This window comes from Pseudorca crassidens, chromosome 17 (assembly GCF_039906515.1).
Source record: "Pseudorca crassidens isolate mPseCra1 chromosome 17, mPseCra1.hap1, whole genome shotgun sequence".
NCBI classification, from domain to species: Eukaryota; Metazoa; Chordata; class Mammalia; order Artiodactyla; family Delphinidae; genus Pseudorca; species Pseudorca crassidens.
Window position 1 is genome coordinate 76,767,750 of NC_090312.1, and position 24,396 is coordinate 76,792,145.

The 24,396-nt window shown below is 42.7% G+C and overlaps 1 long non-coding RNA gene across 5 annotated transcripts; it reads left to right on the forward strand.

Annotated features, from left to right (window-relative positions):
* The first annotated feature begins 1,588 nt into the window (after window positions 1-1,588).
* Window positions 1,589-23,006, forward strand: LOC137210399 (uncharacterized). 5 transcript variants are annotated; one of them, XR_010936499.1, is made up of 4 exons: window positions 1,589-1,919; window positions 16,847-17,411; window positions 19,139-19,307; window positions 22,590-23,006. It is a non-coding gene; the product is annotated as an uncharacterized lncRNA (long non-coding RNA). The 5 variants fall into 5 exon arrangements; XR_010936501.1 differs by having other exon boundaries at window positions 1,592-1,919; window positions 16,994-17,411; XR_010936500.1 differs by lacking the exon at window positions 1,589-1,919 and adding an exon at window positions 2,146-2,380 and having other exon boundaries at window positions 16,994-17,411.
* Window positions 23,007-24,396: the final 1,390 nt, after the last annotated feature.

Here is a 24,396-nt window from a genome sequence, read left to right on the forward strand (position 1 = left end):
CATCCAAAACCTATTGATCTGAAGAAGGTGTTTAACTCTACAAGCATCAGCTGCCTCATCTGCAAGCTTGTGAAATGGGTGCCTTCCTCAGAGGATAATTTTAGGGGTAACATAAAATAACGTTCATGCAAAAACCCGGTATGGATCGCAAATGTTAATTACCGTCATCCATTCAGCTGTATGTTTTCTCTCCTAATACGAGCTCTTCTAAGGACTCGCAGGGTTTACAAAGATGAACAGTGTTTGATCCTTATGCTCAGGCTGCTTACGGTCTAGTAATGTGGAAATCACTAAAATAATGTAAGAGGATGAAATGTGTTCTAACAGAGGAAAAAGCAACCTACCGTGCAATTAAAGGAAAAGAAGGGATTGGTCTTTACCTGGAGCACCAAGGAAGACTCCATAGAGAAGGTGGAATGCTGAGATGAGCTTTGAAGAGTAAGTTGCATTTCTAACAGTTGAGAAGGTGTATGTGGAAAATGCAGGCATTCGAGGCTGACACATGAAACACCAAACACATCACCATCACAAGTATCACAGCCTCAGCTAAGGAGATCATAACTGCATTGATAAATCCGCTGCATCAAAAACCCTTCCATGTTACTTCCACAGAAAACAGAAAGCATTCTGCTACTATAGATTATACACTCCAGTGTGCCCATCTACAATTCTGCATATTCAAAGGTTGACTAAATATTTATTGTCTTCCCAGCTTATAAGCCATGTCCACTTCTGATAACCAAAGTGTAAATTATCCTCTGACCTTCTCTCCTTCATGAAAAAAATTCATGTTCCCGTGAATTTTCAAATTATTTTTCAAGGAAACTCTATAAAATACATCCTATTGTTCAATAGGACAAAAGGGACTGTTCCACAGATTTAAAGAAAAGTAGTCACTGATTCCAGATCTATAAATATATAAATTATGCACACATTATGTCAACAATGAAGAGCACCTCGAAAGTGCAGGTTTAATGGGAGAGTAAAACATGGAGGAGAAAAGCGAAGCCTTTTAAAACATTCGTGGGTACAAGGACTAACTATTAAATAAAGAGCATTCTTTTATCCCTCAGTTAATGAGTCTTGCAAGGGTTGACATGACTTGGTCAAACTCACCGAAAACCTTTTTCCTCTTGCTAGTCAAAATATGCTAGCTAATGTTTATGACTTTAAAAAACAACACCTGGAAGAAAGCTTGACAGAGAATCTACTGAGTCTGTATTAAGTGTAATAAAAGAGCGATGTCTATTAATCTCTCACACACAAGTCTCACACGTAAGGTCTGTGGCCTTGACCTCAAGCGACTATGAAATAGACCACAGGCCCAGTCTAGGTCCCAACAGGACATAATGTCAAGATAAGCATTCGCTCCCCACTGAAAGCCCTATCGATCTCCACTCTTCCCATTCCATGCACTTCCTGGCAAGCCACTGCGCCTTCTCTCCCTGATGACAGCTGTCAGTCTGTCGCTGTCTGAACACGCAACATTTCTACAAAATCTAAAGAGAAACTGGAAGGGCAGGGGCTGAAACACTCTGTTTAAAAACACACAGCGCGACCTCCTTCCTGGAGATCCAAGACTCCTCAATCACCCCCTTTCAACCGCAGGAGGGAAGAACCGCCTCTTAACTAAGACTTGGAGCTCGCCCCGTCTCCTCGGACCTGGGCATTCCCACGCACCTTGTTACACAACGTTACTGGAAACCATCCCGAGAAGAGAGAACCCACAAGCCCCTGTGAAACTTCAGCGGGAGTGCGGAGGTGCTAAAGCCAGCCGGCCAACCCAGGGGCTGGGAAGTCGCTCACTTCCCCGGCGCCCGGGCAGCAGCCCCCGGACCTCGTGGCGACGCCCGGCGGGGGCGCGTGAACCCCCTTGCCCGGGGCCGCGGGGAGACACCGCCCTCCCGCAGGGCGACCCGGTGAGTGCCCGCGGCGGGGAGGGCAGTGCGAGGGGAGCGGCGGGGAGGGTGGGAGCCGGCGGGAGCGCGGGGCTCGGCCGCCCGCCCGCCCGGCGCCCGGAGCTGCGGCTCCGCGGAGGGAGCCGGCAAGGCCGGTCCCGGGGCAGGAACTCACCAGCTGCAGCGCGCAGAGGCCGATGAGCGCACAGCGCCCGGTGCAGCAGCCCATGGTGCCCGCGTTGTCCGAGCGGCGCGCGCCGCCAGAGGTCCGCGTCGTCCGGCGCCGCTGCCTCCGAACTCCTGAGCAGCCCCCGCCCGGCGCTCGCCCGGCCCGGCCCAGGCTCCACCGCCCCGCGGCCGCCGCTCGCAGCTCTCTGGGCCGGGCTCGCGCGCCGCCTTTGTTAGTTTCCCGGCCGGGCAGAGGTCAGGACGGCGAGCACGACCCGAGCGTCTGGCGGGGGTCCCTGCCGCCCGCTGTGCAGGTCTGCTTCTTGGGGAGGGGGCGGGCCGGACGGGCGGGGTTGGGGGCGGAAGGCAGGCTACAGATGGTGAGTGGGTGGAAGTCTGTTTAGGGGAGGGGAGTGTGTAGGAGGTGGGCGTCTGAAAAGTGCAGAGGGCCGCGTGTGTGCGTGCGTGTGTGTGCGTGTGCGTGTGCGTGTGGCGGGAAGGGATGAATGGAAGGGAGTGCCGGGGGGAGGGTCGGCCTGTCTTGTTTGGAGTCTGGAGAGGGAGGACGAGGAGGAGAGAATGAGAATGCGAATGAATATGAATGAGCGTGAACAGGGGCGACTGCGGGTGCTGGAGACCCTCGGCAGCGGGTGGAACTGGGGAGACCCGGGCGGGGCTTTCTCGCTGGGGGCTGTGCTGGGTGTCGGGAAGGTGGTCAAGGCGGGTGCGAAGGAGGGAACCGGGTTCGGCTGAGGTGCCCCGGAGGTGGAGAGGGTGGGAGTGGAGACGGCGCGGTGCCCGTGGGAGACGGGCCCGGAGGCGAGAAGCCGAGGGCGGGCGAGCGCGGCGGAGCGCGGGCCGAGCTCCGAGACGGCGGGCTGCGAGCGCGGGCGCGTCCGCTCGGCCGGCGCTGGGCGCGCGGCTCCGGGATCTCGGGGCCAGGGTCGCCCCTGCCGCTGCGGCCGGCTGCCCGGAGGGCGCCCCTGCCGGAGTCTCAGGGGGAAAGTTGACCGAGTTGGATGGGCGAGAGGCGGGCGATGCTGCGGCGAGGAGGTGCGCCGGCCGGGAGCGCGGGGATGGAGCGGGACGCCGCGAGACCTGGCGTAGGTTTTCTCCACTAAAATGCTGTAGAGATTATCACCAGGCGTGAAAGGAGAGGACGCGTGGCTTTTTCTAGGAATGGAGAATGTTTCCTGGGTGAGGATAAATATGATTTCTTCCTAGAGATAATGAAATTGTTTGGAAGGGTCTTGGAAATAAGACCTGGTCCCGGATGGTTAAGATCCAGGACAAACTCTCCATGAACCCCAAGGAGGCCCTCTTGCTCTCTGTCACCTAATAGATTAGAGCGGAGGAGTTCTGCGGAGGATTCAGTTTCTTCAGGCTCGGTGTCAGATTTCATGGGCACGTTTGCTGTACCTGGTGGAACAACGCACGGGGCTCGCGCACCTGGAAGGGCAGGAACAAGCCTCCCGGCCAGTTGTCTCAAGAGGTTTTCTGCGGATCTTGGCACTGAAACCCCGTTCTAACCCACTGCGGCCCTCCTGGGTCCTTAGTGGTAGGTTAGTGAGAAAAGGAGAGAGATCTCTGTGTTTTTAAAAATTCACTCCGTGCAGGGAAACTCTGCTCAAGGCAATCCTTCACACATTACGGGGAGTTTGGTTTTTATTTGTTTTGAAATTAACTGGCTCTTTCTAAACCGTTCCTTCAGGACTGAGGTTTATAACTTAAAACAGAGCTCCCAGGAAAATGGTTGCATGATGTCTTTGAAATGCTAGTAGGGACACACGGAATAGTCTGAAGATTTGGGTCAATGAAGGGGTCAAGAACACGAGTTGTTAGATTCCACCTCTGTCCATTGTCTGGGAGAAGGGGACTAATAGAGGCAGAAGCCTTTTTTCCTTTTTTTTTTTTTTAAACCCAACCTTTAAGACATCAGAGATCATGAGGGCATGCTTCTTTTATGCACAATAAACATAACCGTCACCATTCATGATGAATGAAAACAACAGGAAAAAATAGACCCTGACAAATAGATAATTTAGCATATAGAAAAGGACAACACAGAAAGTTCCAGGTCACTGACCCCTCTGAAAGCTGTAGGAGGCAGCTGAAGAGGGAGAGAACATGAACTAGTCTACCTACAACTTCCAGAAATGATCACAGCCTCTTCACGATCAGGGACTGTGATGAATGATGATACTAAACATAATGGCCCTTCTTTCCCTCCACATTTACATATGTTTACCCCAGTATCCTTTTTTCATCGTTTTATTTATTTTTTAGGAAGTACCAAATTTGCAGCGTCCCTGCCAGGCACCAGGCTGAGTACTTTATGTGTATTCATTTATTAAACCCTCAGAACAGGCTATGAAATGGGTGCTATGAACATCCCCAGTGCAAAGATGTGGAAATGGGAACAGGGCATCCCACGGCTACTGAATGGACCAAGAGGAACTCAAAGCCAGGTCATGTGACTCAAGAGCTCCTTGATGTACGTGTTCACCATACTGCCTTTAAATCTTAGGATGCGAGTGACACCTGCACTGGCACTAACTGCTCCCCACTGGGAAGCAGGCGTAGTAATTTGCATTTACCCCATCTTCAGAGTCAGTGCCACTCACGTGGTGTGATTCCAGGGAACCAGGAGGGTCCTCCTATACCTTTCCCTTTCCCACTGCCCTCTCTACTGATAGACCCAGATCGGCGTTTCTTCCTTGTACAGTTAATGACAGTTGAAAAATACATTTGGCTTTGAAAGAGAGGAAGAGGAAAGACTCAGAGATGGCACAGTGCTAGTAATAAGTCTAGAAAGTGTGTGAAACTACCTCTGTTTTTCTCTTCGGTCTCTCATTCCTTTTCTAAATTGAATTCCATCATGAACTAAAAATCGTCCTCCCTTCCTTCTTTGTTTCCTTTCTTCCTCAGTGCTGCCCTCAAATACTTCTTTCTTCTTTTCGTAACTGCTTATTATGTCAAAGGCTACGCTAGCTGCCAAGTTTGCAAAGCTGAGTGATATACTACCTCTCCTCCCCCGAAGGCTTGGAGGTGGGAAGCGAAAGCAGAAGGTCAATGGAGCGGGGCCCACTTGGCACTGAGTGCTGTCACCGAGTGCTGTCACTAAGGGAATCACCTGTCTCTTGGGGAGGGGAGAGGGGAGGAGAGGAGAGTAGACAGGGACTGAGCAATGGAAACAGTGGGGCCCAGGGAGGATTTTGGAAAAGTTATTAATGAAGAAATAATACTCTAAGGACCAACTAGTCCAATGTATGGTTGGTCGTGTCATTCCTCACTGTAGAATCTCAGACAAGTCACTTTGCTTCCCTTCGAGGCCTCATTTTCCGTGTAAAGTGGGCGTGATGTATGACTTGCCCCACGGGAATAAGCCTGACAGTTCTTCATCCTCCACCTACATGTGTCTTGCTCCCTCACCTCATGTCACATCCATAGAGGCCTTTGCTGACCACGCCATCTGATTTAACACCCCAGTCAGTCTATTGCATTTTCAATCAAAACATTGCTTTGTTTATAATTTCCCATCTCCCCCACTCAAAACAATGCTGTTTCTCTAGTGCTTATAACAATAGTTAAACTCAACATTTGCTGAATTAAAAAAGATAACGTGTACATTTTTAGCATAACACTTTGCGCACAGTATTGACTATACACGTATACACACATATATGTAGGATACAGTAAGTATGAAACATATACGTATACACAGGCAGACATACCCTAATGACATCAGAGTCTATGGGTTTTTTTCTTTCTTCTTTTTATTTCTCAGTTTCTTGGTAAAATTCCTTTTGAGAAACTCCAGTCCTGTCCCCCTTAAAGTTGAGAGAGAAGCAAGATATCTAGGCACAGGAAGAGTGAGATAACTGAGTTAAGAGAGTGTCCCTAGAGACCAGACTCAGAAGTGCAGATGTCTAGATTTCACAGGACTTCAAATACTAAGATTTGAGACACCAGCTTGAAGGAATTCAAGTTCCTCCTTAATTATTTCACTGCTTTTTAAAAAAAATTTTTTTGAAGACTTCCAGGTCTGCATTTTTGTTTGAATGAAATAGTGTGCAGTTTGATCAAGTGTTCTTCTGTCTCCATTGAGAAAAGTTCCCAAACGTGCCCCTAAATGTGTGCTTTTTGTCCTGGTGCCTGCTTGATGGGGGGCCCGTCTTGGCACCTTTTTTAAGCAAGAAAATTTAAATCCTCCACACAGCCTCCTGCAACTAGCTTAACTTCATGAATATCTGACAGACATTGTAATGACAGGATGGCTGCTCAGTTGGAGCAAAGATAAGGTTCACCCTGGAGCAAAATGTGGAGACCTACAAGTGGAGTGTGTGAAGCATGGCGGTAAAGGCTGTGGTACATCAGTGTGCTGTCCAATATCTGCTGAGGCCACAGTCAATTCTAGTTGAACTGATTCACTTGTTATGCATAGCAATGAATGTCCCAGAGAGATAGTTCTTGCTATTACAAGCACTTTACATCATAGTATTTAAAAGTGACCCCCCCACCAAGGGCTGTTTTATTAGGAGGTAAGGTGAGAAAGAAGTGGAAGATGGATAGGGGATGTAAGAGTGTTTTTAAGGACACCAGAAAGCCTGGAAGATTTGAGAATTACAAAAGGAGAAAGCGAGGAAATTTCTTTGGAATATTTTGCTTCAAGAATTATTAGTAATAGCTAGTTTTAAAATCTGAAAGGGATAGCCAAGCACCATCTTTTTAAATTTCTGTTTGGGTTAAAAACTAAGCCTCAATTAATATTTACCTAGCACACACTTTAGTGGTCTAACAGCACTGATCTTGTGGCTACTATTATCATAATTAATATTGCAATGATATGCATGTAGAGTGTTTCTAATATCATGAACTGAGCCACCACTACTGACACCAGGAGTTCAAGCATTTCTCACTCAGTAGTTTATTGCCAAACATTGGCGACCATTGGGGATTTCTATGCAACAAACGCTCCTACACGCCTACTATGTCAGAGCCCTCATATCAGAGACACAAACACTTCCTTTATACCATTAAAATCTGCTCCCCTGCCCTCTGCTTTTCTCAAGATTTCAGAAGATCAGATTAGACGCCTCTGCATGGTGGCTTAGCTACACATCCAACAAAGAACGAGAGAAGGTGGCATGACTGAAAGCAAAAAAGAGAACATTAATACAAAGTCAGTGAATCCTGATGCCACCCAACTCGGCTTTTGTATGTATGTATGTATGTATTATCTATCTATTGATACCTATCTATCTATCTGTCTGTCTATTGGATTACATTGTGTTCAAAGGAAAGCAAAGATCTTTTTTTCTTTTTTCTCTCGTTTTTAAACCAAGGATGTTAAAATTTTTATCCATTTCAGCACCATATGTGGAGAGAATACCTCTACAAGATGATGAACCCTTGCAGCAGATTTGCTCACATCTCTCTGGTTCCAGAATCGGTCCTATATTATTACATAATGTTTATCTGAGATGGTAACATTAAGGAAGGTATATGGAATCTCTATAATTTACTTTAACACCTTTTTTTTGTAAGTCTAATAATACTTAAAAATAAGTAGTTAAAAGTAAGAAACAATCATATAAAATATGCTACACATGTAACAGCAGGCATATGCAATACTGAACAGTAGCCCATCAGAAACGTAAAACCTAATATAAAGTGCACTAGCTCAGGCTAATATGAAGCAAACTTTTTTTTTTTTTTTTTTTTTGCGGTACATGGCTTCTCACTGTTGTGGCCTCTCCCGTTGCAGAGCACAGGCTCCAGACGTGCAGGCTCAGTGGCCGTGGCTCACAGGCCCAGCCACTCCGCGGCATGTGGGATCTTCCCGGACTGGGGCACGAACCCGCGTCCCCTGCATCGGCAGGCAGACTCTCAACCACTGCGCCACCAGGGAAGCCCAAGCAAACTATTTTTTAGGTATATATAAATGATGGATTTTTTACTTTGTCCATGGTATTATAATATGCATATATGGTCCCCCCAAAATATACCAATGTGCATAAATATACATTTGTTTTCATTTTAAAATCAGTGATTCAATTATTTCAAATCACAATGAACCTGCTGCTGCTTATTCCCATGCATTTTTATTCAAAAAATCTAGAGAAGTTTTAAAAACCATTAAAGACAATACAATCGTATCATTTCCCTTTATATTTTTGAATGGGAAAATAAGAAAATGAAATTGATAGTAGAGAAAATGAGTAGTCCTTTGTAAAATCACTGTGATATTCCAAGGCAGTCTTGAAAATTTGAAGTGGCATTCCGGGCCAAATGGCATAGATTCCCTTTGCATTTACTGGATCCCTAAGTGCCCTCAGTAAGGCTATGGTCTCACCTGAAAGAGTTACAACTCACTACATTATACATTGTATTAAATAGTGTCCTTTGACCTCTTAGGTTTGCCTGGTATGTTTTCCATAGTGGGCTTAACAGAGCAGTGGTAAGGAACTGATAGATTTTGAATACAGTTGTAAATATAGCTCAGTTTTGAATATGTTATATATAAAAATAAGTTGATTAAAATAAAAATTAATTAAGGCACAGAAATCTATTCTTGGTTTTAATCAATCCTGAGTACCTGCAAACAGATCCTCAGGTGTGTAGTCAAACCAGTGGTGCTGGGACAGAGTGGGAAATGCACAAAAGCAATTTTCCCGAGAAGCACATCCAGTCTAGAAAAAGTCTTGTTAAGATGGCATCCAACAGCGGTTCGTAGTGGATGCTCTGGCTGTCCCACCGCATCCCTCTGTCCTTACCATTTCGGTGCACACGGGTCCAGTTCCTCCCGGCAGTGCCTGGATTTCACATGCAGGGCAGGCTGCGGCTCCAGAGAATTTCCACCTCCTGACTGATAGAAGTTGGAAGAGAAATACTTCAGCTGCCTCGACACTTGGCAAAGATAAGTCAAAGGTGCATATTCTGTATCATTTCCCCAGCTTCCGTGGCCCTCAGGGGTAATTTGTTTCATAATTTACTGGGTTGGCCAAAATACTCGTTTGGGTTTTTCTGTAACATCCTATGGAAAAACCCAGACGAACTTTTTGGCCAACCCAATACCTTTTATTGGCTCTTCCCCTTCTCGGTTTCACGTCCACACTCCGCTTCCGTGGTTTCCAGGGATCATCTCGCAAACAAACTGCTTGCATTTGAATTTTCATCTAAGGGTCTGTTTCCATAAAAGCCCAAAGTAAGACATGGTTACACTCACCTGGTGTCCCATTCTTGGCACCGGTACCTTGACTAAGTTATCAGTAGGATGCAACCTGGATTTTATACATGAAAACGACTTAAAGTGATTCTTTAAATCCATTTTATAAAAATCATAAAAAGATGAGCAGGTAATGACTTATCCCACAGCATAAGTGGGATGCATACAGTTCACGATCGCTAACCCAAACATCACAATATACTACGTGCAAGAAATTTTACACAGTGGGATGCTGACATGAATTTCCCATTTCTTCCTCACTAAGGATCTGAGTCACTCTTAGCAAGAGGTGACAAAAAGAACTAACTGTTTTGCTCATGCCTGTATTTCTCTTCCAACATTGATGGGTTCTGCCCAGCTACTTCTAGATATCCTGTATAATGATGATCTCCAATGAAGTAATCTTGCCCTCGCAACAAAACTCTTATTCTAATTATATGCTAATTATTCTCAGTCTCTGCCTGTGTGCAGCTCAACATCTGTTTTCAGTACAAAGTTACCAACTCTTACATTCAGAAAAAGTCACTTCTGGCAAGGGTTACTCCTGGGTGCCTCTCATCGGTCCCTTACACCTCCTTCCTTTCTCCATTTGGCAAAGCTCAGTTCTCTGTGAGCCCTCATTTCGAAGAGGAAAGGTGAGCCTTTATGTTTCTACTCCTTTTGGCAGAAAGAACAACTTCCAGATGGTGTCATACTCTGAAATGGAAGCAGAAAAATACACCTGTGATGCTTGCTGTCGCTTTAGCTCAGAGGTTTTACTGCTTTACTGTTTAATTCCAGTCATGTGATGACACACTGATTAATGAGTTGGGTTTTGTTTCTTAAGTCTCGTTGGAGAAAAGGCATATCCAAGGTTGAAAGATGGAGAAAGAGGCCCATCTCAGCGACAGTTAAGCTTGAACCTTTGGGAATACACGTCAAAGCCCATTAGAAATAAAAAAGCTACCAGAAGAACACACTGTCATGCTTCTTCTGCCATAAATGCATCCTATAAATGATTGCTCTGAGCAGACAGTCTCTGTAGCGTGAACCAACCCTTCAACTGGGCATCACTGCATGTTAGCATTAATGCTTTGCCCAGATTTATAGTGCTAAAGTGCTGTTATATCTTTTAATGCATTTGGTGCTCAAATAACCACAGACGTATCTAGAATAAGCAAGTAACACAGCGAGTCAGTGACTGTTAACCTCTTTTTCTGCCTCGTAGCCATCGTTTACCATCAGTAAAACACATTATCTCTGTTAGTTAAGGCAAGTAGTGTTAGCCGCTGTAACAAACAAATCCTAAATCTTGGTGGCTTTAGACAATAAAACTTTCTCTCTCCCTCACACAAATGTTGTTGTTGTTTTTAATATATTTATTTATTTATTCTTGGCTGCGTTGGGTCTTTGTTGCTGTGCACGGGGTCCCTCTAGCTGCGGTGAGCGAGGGCTACTCTTCGCTGCGGTGCGTGGGCTTCTCATTGCGGTGGCCTCTCCTGCTGCAGAGCACAGGCTCCAGGCATGCGGGCCTCAGTAGTTGTGGCTCGCAGGCTCTGGAGCACAGGTTCAGTAGTTGTGGCGCACGAGCTCAGTTGCTTCACGGCATGTGGGATCTTCCTAGACCAGGGCTCGAACCCACGTCCCCTGCATTGGCAGGCGGATTCTTAACCACGGCGCCGCTAGTCAATGCAGAAGACTTTCCATGTGATTGTCCAGTGACTCAGCTTCTTCCATCTTTTGGCTTCACCCTCCTCCCGTTCAGCTGATTGAAGGGGAAAGAGTGAGAGAGGGGAGGTTTGCTTGTTGAAGGTTTTTAAGGACCAGACCTGGAAAGGAATACACAGCATTTCTGGGCTTATTCTTTGGCCAGTACTCAGCCACATGGCCATATCCAAGTTCAAGGGAGGCTGGCAAAGGTAATCTAGCTCTGGGACCACGAGGAGAAAGAAGTAGGATTATGGAGAACACATAGCCAGATATAATATGCTGCTTCTAAGTTCCTCATTTTGTCCTGGAACCTCCCCCACTAGAGTACTCCCTCCCCTTCATGCACTTCCCTTCTCTAGAAAACGTTCACCCGTCACGGTCGCTGAGCTCAGATGTTGCCTCCTCTGAGAATCCTTCCCTGATGGGCTCGTGCCCATGCTCAATTTGTATAAGGTACCCCTTTTCTTGTTCCCTTTCCATCTTAATTATCCATTATTACTGAATTACATGAGCTCTATTTCCTCTTCTGTCTTTGGACAGTGTGTATTAGTGACAATACATACTTGCTGAGTTACTGAAAGAATGGAGCCCATTATTTCCCTTATATTCTCTAGTGGCACCAGAATAGCAATCCTCCAACACATACAGGACTGACTTCATAAGGGTCACCTGTAGCGTTTGTCACACCTAGTCCCTCAGCACCAACCCTCAAATGCTCCTCCCCCCGCCCTGCTCCCTTGGGCAGAGTGTATATCAAGCTCACTCATGACTTGAGACACCGCATGACTTGGTCATGTGACTTGCTCTGACCAATGGAATGTGGGCAGAAGTAAAGGTGAGTCTGTTCACAACAGCTGAGCCACAACCCACTCAAACAACTGTAAGCAAGAAAGCAGTGTAAGCCTCTGAGCTTTTTAGCAGTGTTTGTTGTACAGCATTACAAAAGCAAATGGTAACTCTCTCACCCTGATCGTTTTTTAATAATGGATCAGGGTGGTGCCTAGAAATCTGTATTTTAAAAGCCCCCAAGGTGCTCAGCCAGCCATGTTTGAAACTATTGTACACACTAGTCTCCTACTTAACAGCAGAAAAACCTAATATTCAGCCCATGAAGCAGGTCATCTCTTAAGACTTTATTGTCAGCCATTTCCCCAACCACTTGCCAGGGAACATGACTTCGGTTAGACTTTCAGCTGTTCTCAGGGCATGGGGAACGTGGACCCTGCTGCAGTAGGGGATTTGGGAAGCAGAAGCAGCCTGGAGATGAGCACTGCTGGACCCTGCCAGCCTCAGTGTGGGCAGTAGTGCTATATGAGCCTATATAGGATGTAGGTTGGTATAATTTCCTTCTTTCAACTTGAATTCATTGTTTCAACATAGTGTATTAAAGTGGGCCAGATTACCAAATCTTAAACGATCAGTTTATTCTAAGTCATTAGGTAATATAATTTAAAGGTAAAATAATTATATTATGCATATGGTCAAGCAATAAGAGATGTGTTTAACAGTAAATAGCATAATTACTATTTCATATGTGTTTGCAAGGACTTTTTTCCCTACATACCTGGCATGTAGTATGCTATGGTTGGCCATTTTTTAAAAGACGCTTCAGTGATTTTGTTATGGCTCTTTTCAGCCATGTAATATGACTACACGTGATTTCTCCAGTGATACACATTCTCTGCTCATGAACTGAGGATTTGCAATAGGCGCAGAAGAACCTGGCTCCACGATAGCTGTTCTTACATGCTATAGTTCAATAAGTGACAAAGGAATTTGACTTTTGCTGTTTCTTTAGCAGAGGAGGGAAAGTGTAGGGAGAAGAAATATATTCAACTCTTTAAATGCTATGTCTTATTTCCTCCTATCATGGTAGTAAAGGAAGAGGAGATAGTCATAAGAACACTGAGAAATTTCTCACATCCGTGAACCACAATAGGTAGGGAGATTAGAGTACTTTAAAAAAAAGAGTTGACAGTAACCTTCATTTCAAATACAGAGTTATAATCCCAAAGCACAGGCGTATCGTGTCAGAATCCTCCGGGACTCCTCTAGTTTGTCACAGGCAGCAGTCCTGGCTCATTTTTTGTGCTTGCCCTGTTCCTAGCCTAGTTCCTAACTTTAAAAATGTTTGTTGAGGGCTTCCCTGGTGGCGCAGTGGTTGAGAGTCCGCCTGCCGATGCAGGGGACACGGGTTCGTGCCCCGGTCCGGGAAGATCCCACATGCCGCGGAGCGGCTGGGCCCGTGAGCCATGGCCGCTGAGCCTGCATGTCCAGAGCCTGTGCTCCGCAGCGGGAGAGGCCACAGCAGTGAGAGGTCCGCGTACCGCAAAAAAAAAAAAAAATGTTTGTTGAATGAATGGATGGGCAAGTGGACAGTGGTGGGGAGGGGAGATTTCTTCTGAGCCCAAATGGGAATCATTGATGATGCTAATCCAAAAAGTCATGCATGTGGTGAAACAAACATTTGCTACCAGAAACTTTTGCCCTTTATCCCTGTCCAAGGAGGGTCTCATGCTAGCACCATCTGCTGGGGGCTTCCTGAGATGCCCATGCAGACAAGTCTTCTAGATTAGCCTGCCACTTCCTCAAAAGCTGGCGGACCCTATTGCTGATCCAAGTGCTGCAGAATATTTTTGTCTGCTGTTACCTTTCTATGGATGCCATTGAATATTTTATAGGATCGTTGGTGTTTTCAGCAAATCCTATTTTCAATATATCCTTGAAGAAACAGACATAAAGATGATCTGCTTTTAAATTCATGTATGCTTATATCTCATGCTAAGAAAAAACATTCTTTATTGAAATTGAAGCAGTTTATGTAAAATGACTAAGTTACTAAGTATTTATAAGCGAATTGAGAGGATGAGTTTTATCTAAATGCTCTGCAAAAGCATACTGCAGGAAAAAGCACAGCCTTCTTATCATAAGCAACATATGAACCTGCTATTAATGGATGTAAACTTAACTTATCCTGCAGAAAGTAGGAGTGGATCCTCTGAGCTTAACTTGAAGAAGGCAGGCAATTTTTTCTCTCATTATTACTTGGTCTAAGGCACAGAAATTCAGGCAAAATTTCCTGTCATTACTACTGAGTCTAAGGGTGGAAATAAAGGTAAATACAACAAATACCCTATAACACTTCACCGTCATTTGTAATTTTAAGCATAGACATCATTAGACAATTTTAAAAAGGAAATGCAGATGGCTTAGTCCGCATATTAAAAAGCACATGATAATGCTAACTTTGATCTTGAATGAGAAAGGAAAGCTCTGGGCACTCCAAGCAAGGTTCTAACCATAAGTCTGGCCTCAATCTTAATGTTCCTTATTTTTTTTTATTGGAGTATAATTGCTTTACAATATTGCATTAGTTTATACTATACAGCAAAGTAAATCACTATATGTATTTCTTTTTAATAAGTTTATTTATTTATTTACTTTTGGCTGCGTTGGGCCTTTGTTGCTGCGCGTGGGCTTTCGCTAGTTGCGGCGAGCGGGGGCTACTCTTCGTTGCGGTACGCGGGCTCCTCATTGCGGTGGCTTCTCTTGTTGCGGAGCTCGGGCTCTAGGCGCACGGGCTTCAGTAGTTGTGGCACGTGGGCTCAGTAGTTGTGGCTCACAGGCTCTAGAGCGCAGGCTCAGTAGTTATGGTGCATGGGCTTAGTTGCTCCACGGCACGTGGGATCTTTGTGGACCAGGGCTCAAACCTGTGTCCCCTGCATTGGCAGGCGGATTCTCAACCACTGTGCCACCAGGGAAACCCTATACGTATTTTTTTAATACCTGGGGCAAAAACCTGGCTAATGATGTCCAGCAGCTCTGCCCAGAATACAGTCTTATTTCTAAAGTGTTTGGCTAAAGAGGGCCTGGGTTTTTGCCCTGGTCTGAAGTTGTCAGATGGTTCTCAGCCCAGGGATATAAGTTTCACGAGAGCAGGCCCTCTTTTACCTTTTCTACAGGAAATTTTGAATTTTACCTTTTCTACAGGAAATTAGATGTTGCATTGTCTTCAGCACACCCTTTAGGCTCCAAGCCCTTTAAGAGACTGTATCCAGGCCAAATATGTGTGTTAGATAAGCTTTGTTCAGGCCTGAGTTATGGTGCTGTTGACTGTGAGTTAAAGGTTAATGGATCAACAATATACATGAAATAAAGTCTCTTTAAAGAGAAATACAGAGAAAACAAAACCTTGTTTTATCAGGAAAAATTTTTTTCAGCTGGGCACACAAGGACAGATTATAATGAGCTGATGTAAACAATTCAAATATTTTTTCATGTTTGGTTGACTATCAAACCTAAATAAGTACGTCTTTTTTTTTTTTTGCTGTACGCGGGCCTCTCACTGTTGTGGCCTCCCCTGCTGTGGAGCACAGGCTCCGGACGCGCAGGCTCAGCGGCCATGGCTCACGGGCCCAGCCGCTCCGCGGCATGTGGGATCTTCCCGGACCGGGGCACGAACCCGTGTCCCCTGCATCGGCAGGCGGACTCTCAACCACTGCGCCACCAGGGAAGCCCAAGTACGTCTTTGAATAACATTTTTTGTAAAGGTTAATCGAGGCAGGACCCTGGAATTTCACCAGTTGTTACTTCCATAATACATGCTTTACAAAGTCACTGTCCTAAGCCATTTTCCTATTGGCAATTTACTTAGGTATTTATCCTCTGGTATGCAATGTCTATTAGTGATTGCATTATGAAACCCCATCACTGTCTGCTGGAGTCCACATAGGAAATGAGACACTACCATCCTCCACAAATGGAGTCAGAGAGACCACAGGAGGAGACTCAGAAAGCAGGGACATGGTGGCAGCAAAAAACAAAATGAGACAGAAAGGGCAATATTTCAGTTTAAGGAAAACTAGAGAGCATCCCAAACAAGATCTATTTCTGTTGAGGGCTGCATTCAGAAGACGACCTGTAGGAGTTGGGGATTTCAAAGATGAAGGAATGCTGGCTGATATAAAGGTCCAGCTCACAATCATGGGAGGAAGTGGGGAAAAAAACTGATTGCAAGTGAAAAGAGACATCAAGTAGTCAAAGAACTATGTCTCCCTAAAAATGGCAGGAATTGGGGTGGAAAAAAGAATCCATGAACGAAGCACTACAGTTCTCCCTAAATACAGAAGAGTGTGTGACCCAGAGACTGGAGGTCATATCGAGCGGGCAGAGAGGTGGTGTTGTAACCTGATGCCATGGGCTTTGGTACATTTTTATTTAAGAATGGAGCAGTTATTCTTGGAAAAGACTTAGGGTAGATTGCTCTAGGTTCAGAAATTGGCAGGAACCTGGTGAGGTCGGAGAGCAGCTCCCCCCTTCCAGGAAGTCTTTCTCCTCATGGAAGTGTTAGGATGTGCTAGGAGAATACTAAGAAGATAACGAAAATATAGAAGAACTTGTTCACAGTAATCTTGGATTCCGCTGGGCACCGTCTAAGGGGCGAAGATAAAGAGCAAGCAGTGTTTGAGGAAGCGTCCGAGGGTGGAAGAGTAGAGCCGTGAAAAGTGGCCAGAGAGGCCTGACTTTTGCCTTGGGTCCCATGATTACCAAGATGAGAAGAAGGGAAGGAATTTACTAGCCAGAAAAGGTTCCTAAATTTGATATGAACGTTATAATGAACATTATCTTAATGCTAGAATTGGAGCAGGTCTCAGGTGTTATCAGGGTCGATGCAGAATTTCCCTCTTTGTGGCACACTAAGTGTCCCATAGCCTGGGGGAAGATTTCTTTCCACTATTGCTTGCTGAGCTGCGGTCCAGGTGTGGGTGAGGTCCTAAGGATGGTTTACAAAGCTCTTTATCATCCATCTGCATCTCCTGTTTCTCCCACTGTTTCTCCCTGGCGCGACTAAATGTCCAACAAGGTTTCCCTTTCCACTACCAAGCTCCGGACGGGCACCACGCGTGTGGCCTCTTCACCTCTCCCTGGGGAACTCTTCATCAAATTCAGGCATCAGCTAAAAATCCACTGCTCTGTGAAGTCTTACTCACCTGCTCCTCTTCTCCCCAAGCTTCACCAAATTCCTCCTTCAAGTCTTCAACCAAACTGAAGGTGACCTGGAGGGGCAGAATTGGACCGAATTAGACAGACATGGTGTGCCCTGAGACCCCTAAAGACAGGACTCATGTTCATGTCTAATGGAAGAAGCTTTAGCAAAGTTTGACTGTAAATCAACACGTAAACATATGTATCTGGGAGACAAGAGCCAGTGACGTGTTGTAAAACCTCTGGAGCCCAATTGCCTGTGCTCAAGTCTTGCGCAAGCAGCTCCACGGCCTTGAGAAACTTACATTACTTCTCTTCCCTTCTCTGTAACATGAGGACCATGATACAGGTTCTTAACAGAGAAGTGCTACGAGACTTAAATGAGCGAAGTAATATAAAGCTGTTGGAACTGCTCCAGACCCATGGTGAATACGCAGTAAGAGGTAGGTATTATTTCGATCAGTACAATTTTTAAAATTCTCTTGACTTTAATTGAGAACTGATGTTGGATTTGGTTACATAATGTATTTTGTTTTTCCTTTGCTTTGTTCATTATTTGATATTTCTGTTTTTCTCTTTCTTTTGGAAGAATTCAAGCGATAAAAAGTAAATTAAAGAAAATCATTAGGAAACACTTTAATTTTTCCTGAGCTTAATATAGCTCATGCATCTTTTCAAATTATGATTTTTTATGCTTAAGAACACAAACACACACATCATAATCATTTAGAAGTAATTTTAAAGGGTTATTTAGGTGCTTATTTCATATTCTACCCATAATCTTTGAAAGAGATTGCACTAAAGTATTTTTAAATGGGTAAGCAAATAAGAATATGTTTAGACAGCATGAAACTCTACTTCTTTTTCTTACCAGTTCTTGCTCTTACAAGTTTGTATGTTTGGTTTTTTTTTTTTTTTTTTTTTTTTTGGTACGCGGGCCTCTCACTGCTGCGGCCTCTCCCGTTGCGGAGCACAGGCTCCGGACGCGCAGGCTCAGCGGCCATGGCTCACGGGCCCAGCCGCTCTGCAGCATGTGAGATCTTCCCGGACCGGGGCACGAACCCGTGTCCCCTGCATCGGCAGGCGGACTCTCAACCACTGCGCCACCAGGGAAGCCCCTGTATGTTCTTTTATACAGGGCTTTCTTCCTTGTACTTCTTATTAGAAACACATGAGAATGTAAATAACGGTAGCTCTTCAGCTGAAACTGCAAAGTGAAATGTATTCTGTGCTTTAGTGGCGTTTACTCCACTCTTAACATAGAATAGCAAGTGGAAGATTTCAAGACTTGAGGTCTATTTATTAACAGGCTGCTTAGGACAGCACTTGTACTGTCCTTTCCTGGAAATCTCACTAACTCAACAGTAGTCAATCCATCATAGCTTCACAAAGGAGGCGATGAAAAGCATGCCTGTCTGCTGCACTTGAAATTGAAATTAGCCTGATTGGATTGCACAAACAGTCCTCTGTAGTCAGCCCTGGTTGACTTCAAAGGATTCATATGCATGGAAGAAAAAAAATGCAAAGCTACAAAGAGTTGAGAATGTGGAGCAAATAATGTCATTTTTTACTTAAGGCTTAAAATAACAAGCAAAACAAAACCAAGAAAACCCAAAACCCTGCTGTTTCCAAACAATTAATTTTAAAACTATATGTGATTAGCCTATTTACTTGTCATTTAATAGCTACAGGTGGCTCTAAACATTACTACTGAAGTTTAAGGCAATTATCTTTATGTACCTTTTGAAATGCATCTTGCTTCGGTAAGTGAAGAAAATGGATGCTATTCCTGAAATCCTGCAATGTTTGTTTACCATTTACAGTGGGCGCGGCAAATATCAGTGTGTGTAGGGCCAGGCAGGAGTTGTGGTAATGGAAGCAGCGTGGATGGAAAATGTGATGAACTTGTTTAAAGGGGAAGCCATGACTCGGCATCAGCGAACTGCTATCTTGCAGGGAGAAGAAACAGCATTGCCTGCTCTAAAGACTGTCAAGTTTTTCCACAATTGCAGTTAATTAAGAAATTAAAACATTGTGTGGGCTAACAAAACAAGAGTCATATTTATTATATTTCATAGAAAAATCAGTTGTGAGGGTGTGTGGAGCAAAAGATGAAAAGGTAGGGTTGCTTGAAAATTAGTCACTACAAGAAATCTCTGTTTCTTCTAAGTTGCAGGAGTGAAAATGTTGCCTGAAGGTCAGTGGCAGATACTTCAAACATTCAGATGTCCAAGTTCAGCTTCCTAAGCAGGAGCCTAGGAGGTTGCGTTTCTGGGGCTGGGCCATTACTGCTGTTTTTGAAGCTGCCACCATGAGGACTCACACGTCAGCTGCTACAGGTGTAGCTAATATTGTCATTACTTCCTGAATTATTCCCATTCCCTCCCTGTAGCCTCCATCATGGGGATCCCTCAGTGCTGCTACCGCTGCTGAAATCAGTGTTGTCACGACTTCCAGATCTGTTGCGACTGCAGCATTAATATCACTGCAGCTACCACTGAGGGCAGCTTTAGAGGAAGCAGGTAGAGAGTAACTTCTCCCCTCATCCACCAGTATGACTTTCTGTCAGGTCCACCCACTGGCAGATGACATAGAAATGATATGCCAATTTCTTTAAGGGTACATGTGCAAAATTCTCCTAAAAATATTAGAAAACTAGGTTGACCATACATATAAAAAATCCATCAGTAATACAAAATAATAGAATAATGGCATTGGTTTTATCTAGTAATGCAGGAATGCTTGAACAATAGAAATTCTTTTAATGTCATTTGTCACATTAACAGATCGAAGGCAGAAAACCATAGGATTGTCTCAGAAGATGTGAGAAAAAAACATGATGATAAAATCCAATACCTATTTATATTACAAGCTTTTTACCAACCTAGGAATAGAAGACAACTTTCTTAACCTGATGTGTTTACCTATAACAAAACCATCAACATTATCATATTTAATGTTGAAACAATCAATATTTTCTATAAACACTAAGAAAAGGAAAGAGATGTCTGCTGACAGTCCTTATATTTATTATTGTTCTAGAGTTCCTGGCCAGTACAGTCAGACAGGATGAAGAAATGTTATATAATCAGGAACAGAAAAAGACATCAATTGTCATTGTTTGGAGATGTTTAAATTACCCATATAAAAACCCAAGAAAGTCTGTAGTTAACACTATTCAAATCAACAAGGTTTTTACGTATAAAGTCAAGGTAAAAAAAAATCACTGAAATTGTTATAAAACAGCAGCAACTAATTAGAAAATATTATTTTTTAAATATACCATTTATATTAAACATTAATGTACCTAAGAATTAATCCACAGAACACATGTAAGACCTTTCACTTAATTTTATCGAGTGACATAAATACCTATATATACCTAAAAACAAACAAACAAAAAAACATGAGTATACCATGTTCATGGTTGGGAAGGCATAGAATCATAAAGATGGCAATCTATAAATTTATAGTTATTCCAATAAATACTCCACTAGTATTTTTCTTAGAACTTTATCTTAAAAGTCATATTGAAAAATCAATGGAAAGAACAAGCCAAGATTATGTATAATATTCTATCAAATATTAAAACTTAATAAAATTATAATTAAAATAGCTTTCTTTGGCTTAACGATACACTAATAAACCAATGGGGAAAACTGCGTAGCATCAAAAAATAGATCAATGGATATACTGAATATTTTGGACTAGTAATGAAAGTTGAGGTACGACAAATCAGTGGAAAAGTCATACTATTTAATAAATGATGCTGGAATAATTGACTATCCACATATAAATAAAATCTGTATTTTGTATCATATTATGAAAATCTACTTGGGTTAAAGACTTAAATAAGAAAAGCACATCTTTAAAATATTTAAAAGTATATATAGAAAATTAACAACTTTGGTGTAAGAAAGGGTTTATTAAACAAATACCAGAATATAGGAAGAGCCAAAGAAAAGACTGATAAATTAGAGTATATGAAAATTTTAAATTCTAGGCATCCTAAATAAAGGTTAAACACCAGCCAGAAAACGGAATTAGGTATTTACAAAACATGTAACTGCAGAATATAATATCCACTGTATATCAAGGATCCCTACAAATCAATGAGGTAAGTAATTCAATAGAAAAAAATGGTTAAAGATTCTGACACAATATTCACAAAAGATGATAAAAAGGAATAGTGGGTTGTTATGGAAATATAATTTAAAACAGCAAGGTACAATTTAACAACTATAAGACCGATCGTTGCCAGTTTGAAAATATAAAACCGTGGCAGGAACTCATATACTGATAAGAGGAATTTAAATCTGTCACTTTGGAAAGTAATTTGACAATATATGGTAACATTGAAAAAAAGTATATATATTATATATTGTTATATATATTTGTGTGTGTGTGTGTGTATATATATATATATATATTTACAAACAGAAATTCCACCAGGTAAATCTTCTTCCTAGAGAAATCTCCCTAGAGAAATCCATACACATGTACAAGTACTTGAGTACTGACCAAAATCCACAATGCTAGCCCTATCCCAGGACCCCTTTTCAAACAAAGCTGTTAGGTAGATGGTTAGAAAAGTGACACTTTGTATGGCCCCTGGGACATGCTGCTGCATCAGTACGGCACTGTCTGTCATGAATGACCATAACCCACCTTAGAAAGATTGTAAACACTGAGAGGCTGGAATGCTCCCTTCCCTAAAACTGATCACTATAAATACTTGTTAACTAAACAAAGGAATGTCGTTTCTATTATCATCATATAAATAAAGGAAAGTTATTTCTATCATCAAGTCGCAAATACTTTAACAGAGGGGAGAAAAGACCATTTTTTAAAACAATCTCAAAATCTCCTCCAGATTCATCTTGCATTTTGTATGTCTAACTTCTGTATAACACCAGCTTGTTTTATTCACCGCTGGTACCATAACCCATTTAGAAATACGAAATGTCTTTATGACCACATGAGTAATTAACCAAATAAAAGGCAATATACGAGCCAATTATTCCAGGGCATAACCTTATCCTTGGAAGGAAATTTGATAATAAAAGGGTTTGCATTACTTTTTTTTTTCTATTTTAAGAGTATCAAACTGATTCCCAAATAAAATCTAATGCACTAAGATAATGTGGTTCAATAAAAGGAACAGCAGCCTTATACCCTTTCTAATGAAGAAAATTAATTTCCTAGCCTATTTGAAATGTCAGAATTCACACTTAAGATTTCCATGAACTAAAATAAATAAACTAATAAGAAACAGTTAAGGGAAAAAACTGAAATAGTAGTGCTATCAAATGGGTTATATGATAACGATTTCCATTTAATAAAGATTTTTGTATATTTTCCTAAATATAAATTCTTCAAGGAAAACAGAATGTTCTGTTAACACAGGAGAAACACTCAAATGGAATAAATGATTTTCCTTTCCTCTTTTGAATAAAATAAATGTCAATTACTTGGCCCATGACACACCAAGTTAGATTGACAGAAAAAAGAATGTGGTTAAATAGCTTCTCATTTGGTGCACTGTTTATGTGTTTGGTCTTGATGATAATGCACTGAAACACAATCAATCACTGATTTTAATTTCCTTTATTGTGTTACAGACAGATGAGAAGGCAAGGGAATTGAATGAAGGAGTTGTTCAGCCAGGCTGTGCACCGTCTCTAGATCCGGATGGCACACATATCCTGCGTTCTTTGCAACCTGACTAAGCATGGCTGAGAACCTCCTCACGCAGTCCGTGCAGCTCACAAAGCACTTCCCTAAGAGACGGAGTTCAAAAAAGACTCACCACCTTCCTCTTTTTGTATGTGAGGGGATCATAAAACAAAAAACCTAATTTTCATGAATCACAGAATAAAGACGTCTTATAGTCTGTATGTATTATATGTTCTAAAAACAACAAGATTAGTAATAGTTGCCTTTGACACTACCAGGCACTCAATAATCAAGAGTGTAAAATAGATAGTAGGAAGCAACCACATAGCACAGGGAGATCAGCTCGGTGCTTTGTGACCACCTAGAGGGGTGGGATAGGGAGGGTGGGAGGGAGGAAGACGCAAGAGGGAGGAGATATGGGGATATATGTATACGTATAGCTGATTCACTTTGTTATAAAGCAGAAACACAATTTAGTTGTGTTATTATACTTTATTATACTCTAATAAAGATGTAAAAAAAAAAGAGTGTATTTACTAATACTTTTCATTATAATATGTTGGCAATTCCTGGTTCTTTCTCCCTCTTTCTCTTTTTAACCGGACAGACATTAATAAGAATTTATAATATAAAGTGAATGAAATTATTGTGTAGAGATGAGGATAATAATTTTTTCTTCATTAAGTTGAAGATTTTCTATAGGAGTAGAGTCAAACCTAAAGAAATGACCTATAATTAAAGACTTGAAATGTCTTAAGCTTTATGTCCAACAAGAATACAATTGACCCTTGAACAACATGAGGGTTAGGGACCCCGCGACCCTCCACAGAGTCAAAAATCCGAGTATAACTTATAGTCAGCCGTCCACATCCTGAGGCTCCTCCTATCCCGAGGTTCCTCTATATCCTGGATTCCACATCTGTGGATTCAAACAACACGGGATCTTGTACTGCTGTAGTATTTACTACTGGAAAATATCGCATATTACTGGATGCATGCAGTTCAAACCCATGTTGTTCACAGGTCAACTGTACAGGATTTTTTAAGCCTTTTATTCAGCACTCAGGTTTACCACCCAAGCACCATCCGTTCTGAAATCCTTTAGTTTGAGAAATTGTTTCTTCAAGAAACTTCTTCAAAATGCTTGACTTTTCCTGGAAAGCCATACATATAGCCTCTTATCTTGGACATCTGTCAATATACATCAATACAACTGGTTAAAAAAAGTAACATATTTGGCGACTAAATAAGCATCCCTTCTTCCAGACAATCTTCTGTGATGCTCAAGGGGATGCAAACCCTCCCTTCTTGTCTCCCCTCCCCCAAGTTCTCCACCTCTCATGGGGCACCAAATACACAAAAGGCATTTATTTGTTTTTCTGTATCTTGTCCAGTTGACTGTGTGCTCCTTGAGAAACAGAGTCACAACTTCTCCATCCCTGTATCTCCCAGGGCCAAGGACAGTGCCTGGTATCTGAGTTTAATAAAGTGAAAAGGATAGTTGAAGAATCTTTCTATTAAAATAAAATCCACTTTTATGTCCCTTGCCACTGAATCTCTGGATATTTCTGAATAGCCGAGAGCACATTTAAAACATTCCATACTGTTCTGTGTTTTATTTTGTTTTTTCATGTAATGGCCAGTCAGGTGCGGCCACAAGAGGAAACACAGGAGAGATTTGGGAAAACAAGGTTTATTATACTCACAGGTCCCAGCACACGATGCAGGCCCACGTGGGGAAGCCTCAGGTGA